We start from the raw sequence: 7081 nt of genomic DNA on the forward strand, positions 1-7081 counted from the left end.
GGAACCCGCAAGTTGATCACCAAAACATACATCAAGTGAATCACGTGATATCCCATTGTCACCACAGATATGCACGACCAGACATACATCAAGTGTTCTCAAATCTTTAAAGACTCAATCCGATAAGATAACTTCAAAGGGAAAACTCAATTCGTTACAAGAGAGTAGAGGAGGGAGAAAACATCATAGGATCCAAATATAATAGCAAAGCTCGCGATACATCAAGATCGTATCACCTCAAGAACACGAGAGAGAGAGAGAGAGAGAGAGATCAAACGCATAGCTACTGGAACATACCCTCAGCCCCGAGGGAGAACTACTCCCTCCTCGTCATGGAGAGCATCGGGATGATGAAGATGGCCACAGAGAGGACTTCCCCCCCCCCCGGCAGGGTTCTGAAACAGGTCTAGATTGGCTTTCGGTGGCTACAGAGGCTTCTGGCGGCGGAACTCCCGATCTATTGTGCTCCCGGATGTTTTTAGGGTATATGGATATATATAGGAGGAAGAAGTACGTCAGGGGAGCCATGAGGGGCCCACGAGGGTGGAGGGCGCGCCCCCCTGCCTCGTGGCTTCCTCGTTGCTTCCCTTACATGGACTCCAAGTCTCCTGGGTTGCTTTCCTTCCAAAAATAAGTTCCGTGAAGTTTCAGGTCAATTGGACTCCATTTGATTTTCCTTTTCTGCGATAGTCTAAAACAAGGAAAAAACAGAAACTGGCACTGGGCTCTAGGTTAATAGGTTAGTCCCAAAAATAATATAAAAGTGTATAATAAAGCCCATAAACATCCAAAGTTGATAATATAATAGCATGTAACAATGAAAAATTATAGATACGTTGGAGACGTATCAGCATCCCCAAGCTTAATTCCTGCTCGTCCTTGAGTAGGTAAATGATAAAAATAGAATTTTTGATGTGGAATGCTACCTAACATATTTCTCTAAGTTATTTTTCTTTATTCTGGCATAAATGTTCAGATCCATAAGATTCAAGACAAAAGTTTAATAATGACATAGAAACAATAATACTTCAAGCATACTAACTAAGCAATCATGTCTTCTCAAAATAACATGGCCAAAGAAAGTTCATCCCTACAAAATCATATAGTCTGGTCATGCTCCATTTTCTTCACACAAGAATGCTCTTATCTTGCACAACCCCGATGACAAGCCAAGCAATTGTTTCATACTTTAGTAATCTCAAACTCATAAACCTTCACGCAATACATGAGCGCGAGGCATGGACATAGCACTATGGGTGGAATAGAATATAATGAGGGGGTTATGTGGAGAAGACTAAAAGGAGAAAGTCTCACATTGACGTGGCTAATCAATGGGCTAGGGAGATGCCCATCAATTGATGTCAATGCAAGGAGTAGGGATAGCCATGCAATGGATGCACTAGAGCTATAAATGTATGAAAGCTCAACAAAAGAAACTAAGTGGGTGTGCATCCAACTTGCTTGCTCACGAAGACCTAGGGCACTTGAGGAGGCCCATTGTTGAATATACAAGCCAAGTTCTATAATGAAAAATTCCCACTAGTATATGAAAGTGACAAAACAAGAGACTTTCTATCATTTTTTTGGGCCTTCTCTTTTTTATGGCCTTTCTCTCTTTTTTTGGGCCTTCTCTTTTTTTACGGCCTTTCTCTTTTTTTCCTTTTTTTATTCCTCACTTGGGACAATGCTCTAGAAAATGATGATCATCACACTTCTATTTACATACAACTCAAGAATTACAACTCGATACTTAGAACAAGATATGACTCTATATGAATGCCTCCGACGGTGTACCGGGATGTGCAATGACTCAAGAGTGACATGTATGAAAAATTATGAACGGTGGCTTTGCCACAAATACAATGTCAACTACATGATCATGCAAAGAAATATGACAATGATGATGTGTGTCATAATAAATGGAACGGTGGAAAGTTGCATGGCAATATATCTCGGAATGGCTATGGAAATGCCATAATAGGTAGGTATGGTGGCTGTTTTGAGGAAGATATAAGGGGGTTTATGTGTGAAAGAGCGTATCATATCATGGGGTTTGGATGCACCGGCGAAGTTTGCACCAAATCTCAATGTGAGAAAGGGCAATGCACGGTACCGAAGAGGCTAGCAATGATGGAAGGGTGAGAGTGCGTATAATCCATGGACTCAACATTAGTCATAAAGAACTCACATACTTATTGCAAAAATCTACAAGTCATCAAAAACCTCGGCACTACGTGCATGCTCCTAGGGGGATAGATTGGTAGGAAAAGACCATCGCTCGTCCCCGACCGCCACTCATAAGGAGGACAATCAAATAACACCTCATGTTTCAAATTTGTTACATAACGTTTACCATACGTGCATGCTACGGGACTTGCAACCTTCAACACAAGCATTTCTCAAATTCACAACTACTCAACTAGCACGACTTTGATATAATTACCTCCATATCTCAAAACAATCATCAAGTATCAAAATTCTCTTAGTATTCAATGCACTCTATATGAAAGTTTTTATTATATCCCTCTTGGATGCCCATCATGTTAGGACTAGTTTCATAACCAAAGCAAACTACCATGCTGTTCTAAAGACTCTCAAAATAATATTCCCTCCGTTCCAAATTACTCGTCGCAGAAATGGATGTATCTAGAACTAAAATACATCTAGATACATCCATTTATGCGATGAGTAATTCGAAACGGAGGGAGTATAAGTGAAGCACGAGAGTTCATCTATTTCTTGAAAATAAAACTACCACCGTGTTCTAAAAAGATATAAGTGAAGCACTAGAGCAAACAACAAACTACTCCGAAAGATATAAGTGAAGATCAATGAGTAGTCGAATAATTATGCAACTATATGAAGACTCTCTAACATTTAATAATTTCAGATCTTGATACTTTATTCAAACAGCAAGGAAAGCAAAAGAAAATAAAATGACGATCCAAGCAAAACACATATCATGTGGCGAATAAAAATATAGCTCCAAGTAAAGTTACAGATGAACGAAGACGAAAGAGGGGATTGCCTTCCGGGGCATCCCCAAGCATAGGCTCTTGGTTGTGCTTGAATATTACCTTGGGGTGCCTTATTCATCCCCAAGCTTAGGCTCTTGCCACTCCTTATTCCATAGTCCATCGAATCTTTACCCAAAACCTGAAAACTTCACAACACAACACTTAACAAAAAACTCGTAAGCTCCGTTAGTATAAGAAAATAAATCACCACTTAGGCACTGTTGTGAACTCATTCTAAATTCATATTGGTGTAATATCTACTGTATTCCAACTTATCTATGGTTCATACCCTCTGATACTACTCATAGATTCATCAAAATAAGCAAACAACACATCGAAAACAGAATCTATCAAAAACAGAACAGTCTGTAGTAATATGGATCAAACATATACTTCTGGAACTCATAAAATTGTCAAATAAATTTCTGGACGTGAGGAATTTATCTATTAGTCATCTTCAAAACGAATTAACTAAATATCACTCTCCAATAAAAAATGGCAGCAATTCTCGGGAGAGCTAAAGTTTCTGTTTTTTACAGCAAGATCAACAAGACTTCCCCCCAAGTCTTCCCAACGGTTCTACTTGGCACAAACACTAATTAAAACAGAAAACCACATCTAAACAAAGGCTAGATAAATTATTTATAACTAAACAGGAACAAAAAGCAAGGAACTAAAATAAAATTGGGTTGCCCCTAGCGCTATCGTTTAACGCCCCTAGCTAGGCATGATGATTTCAATGATGCTCACATAAAGGATAAGAATTGTAACATAAAGAGAGCATCATGAAGAATATAACTAGCACATTTAAGTCTAACCCACTTCCTATGCATAGGGATTTTGTGAGCAAACAACTTGTGGGAACAAGAATCAACTTGCATAGGACGGTAAAACAAGCATAACTTCAAGATTTTAAGCACATAGAGAGGAAACTTGATATTATTGCAATTCATACAAGTATATATTCCTCCCTCATAATAATTTTCAGTAGCATCATCAATGAATTCAACAATATAACATGCACCTAAAGCATTCTTTTCATGATCTACAAGCATAGAAATTTATTACTCTCCACATAAGCAAAATTCTTCTCATTTGGAATAGTGGGAGTATCATAAGAAACTCGAATACTATAAATTGTTTCCACATTAAAAGAGTAATGTTCAGAAAAGTGGTAACCATAATCATGACAAGTTTTATAAATATAATCACTACTTTTTATAGCATAAGTATCATCACAATAATCACATAAGTAGGAGGCATGCTATCATCATTATAAATTTGCATATCAAAGATTGGGAGACTAAAAATATCATCTTCATTAAACGTAGCATGCCCAAGCTTGGGACAAACATTAATTGCAGAAAATATATTCTCAAAAACATCATCTTTATCAAACATAGCATCCCCAAGCTTGGGCCTTTTCATATCATAAGCATAATCACTCTCATCATTAATAGTATGGATAGCACCAATAGTATAGCAATTATCATATTCTTCCAAGCAAGTGCAAAAAAGATTTTCAAGATCATAAGAAGTATCATTATCTTCCACAATTATATTTTCATGAGGCACAATAGTAATAGGATCAACATTATTTGAGGGAGATATCTTTTTACCTCTCTTCCTTTTTCTTTTCTTCTTCTTCACCACATCATGTGTGGGTTCAATCCTCTTTTTGGAGCTCCTTATTAATGAAATTGGTTGAATAGAAGGCTCATCCTCGTTACCTGATTCATCATAAGAAATAATAGGAAAATATTGGGAAGTCTCTTCCCTTTTGTTAGTATTCTCTTCATCTTCTATTTGTTTTCATTTCTTTATGTAATTGGCAATATAAGGATTTTCAATGCAATTCACCGCACAATACATATAAATTTCCTCTAGATCAAAACCAAGAAGTTTATAACAGGCAAATTCTGGAAGATAGTTATTTATACATTTCATTTCTTTGTAGCCCAGAAGCAAACTAAGTTCATTATAATGTGCAAGGTAAATCAATTCATCACAATGTTTGGACACGATTAGATCATGAAACAATTTGCATCGGATAGCTAAATGACCCTGTTCATTGCAAAGTCCACAAGTACGGCCAAGAAAATTTAAATTTTCAGCACAATTATCTGGCCTTTCTTGCAACAATTTAGTCTCTAAGTACTTATGCCTCTTGCAATATCTATCTTCCCTATTTGGGGTGTACTTACGAACCCAATGCACTCCACAAAAATTGACATGTTTATAGGAGACATTTTCATCATAACTAGTGCAATCATCATTAGTATCATGGATATTCAAAGAATTTGTACTAACAACATTGCAATCATGCTCATCATTCACATATTTTATGCCACGCATTCTATGTAAAACTTCTTCTAGCATTTGAGCACAATTTTCCTTTCCATCATACTCATGAAAGATATTAAAACGATGAAGCGTATGAGGCAAACTCTATTCCATATTTTTTTGTAGTTTTCTTTTTATAAACTAAACTAGTGAGAAAACAAGAAACTAAAAGACTCAATTGCAAGATCTAAAGATATACCTTCAAGCGCTAACCTCCCCGGCAACGGCGCCAGAAAAGAGCCTGATGTCTACTACACAACCTTCTTCTTCTACATGTTGTTGGGCCTCCAAGTGCAGAGGTTTGTAGGACAGTAGCAAATTTCCCTCAAGTGGATGACCTAAGGTTTATCAATCGGCAGGAGGCGTAGGATGAAGATGGTCTCTCTCAAGCAACCCTGCAACCAAATAACAAAGAGTCTCTTGTCTCCCCAACACACCCAATACAATGGTAAATTGTATAGGTGCACTAGTTCGACAAAGAGATGGTGATACTAGTGGTATATGGATGGTAGATATAGGTATTGTAATCTGAAAATATAAAAACAGCAAGGTAACGAATGATAAAAGTGAGCGTAAACGGTATTGCAATGTGTTGAAACAAGGCCTAGGGTTCATACTTTCACTAGTGCAAGTTCTCTCAACAATAATAACATTATTGGATCACATAACTATCCCTCAACATGCAACAAAGAGTCACTCCAAAGTCACTAATAGCAGAGAACAAACGAAAAGATTATGGTAGGGTACGAAACCACCTCAAAGTTATTATTTCCAATCAATCCGTTGGGCTATTCCTATAAGTTTCACAAACAACCCTAGAGTTCGTACTAGAATAACAACTTAAGACACAAATCAACCAAAACCCTAATGTCACCTAGATTTTCCAATGTCACCTCAAGTATCCGTGGGCATGATTATACGATATGCATCACACAATCTCAATTCATCTACTCAAACCAACACATAGTACCTCAAAGAGTGCCCCAAAGTTTCTACCAGAGAATCACGATGAAAACATGTGCCAACCCCTATGCATAGGTTCATGGGCGGAACCCGCAAGTTGATCACCAAAACATACATCAAGTGAATCACGTGATATCCCATTATCACCACAGATACGCACGACAAGACATACATCAAGTGTTCTCAAATCTTTAAAGACTCAATCCGATAAGATACCTTCAAAGGGAAAACTCAATTCATTACAAGAGAGTAGAGGGGGGAGAAAACATCATGGGATCCAAATATAATAGCAAAGCTCGCGATACATCAAGATCGTATCACCTCAAGAACACGAGAGAGAGAGAGATCAAACACGCAGCTGCTGGTACATACCCTCAGCCCCGAGGGAGAACTACTCCCTCCTCATCATGGAGAGCAATGGGATGATGAAGATGGCCACTGGAGAGGGATTCCCCCCTCTGGCAGGGTGCCGGAACGGGTCTAGATTGGCTTTCGGTGGCTACGGATGCTTCTGGCAGCGGAACTCCCGATCTATTGTGCTCTCAGATGTTTTTAGGGCATATGGATATATATATAGGAGGAAGAAGTACGTCGGGGGAGCCAGGAGGGTCCCACGAGGGTGGAGGGCGCACCCAGGGGGGTGGGCGCGCCCCCCTGCCTCGTTGCTTCCCTTACGTGGACTCCAGGTCTCCCAGGTTGCTTTCCTTCCAAAAATAAGTTCCGTGAAGTTTCAGGTCAATTGGACTCTGTTTGATTTT

Source organism: Triticum dicoccoides, chromosome 5A (genome assembly GCF_002162155.2).
Source record: "Triticum dicoccoides isolate Atlit2015 ecotype Zavitan chromosome 5A, WEW_v2.0, whole genome shotgun sequence".
In the NCBI taxonomy this organism is placed as follows: domain Eukaryota; kingdom Viridiplantae; phylum Streptophyta; class Magnoliopsida; order Poales; family Poaceae; genus Triticum; species Triticum dicoccoides.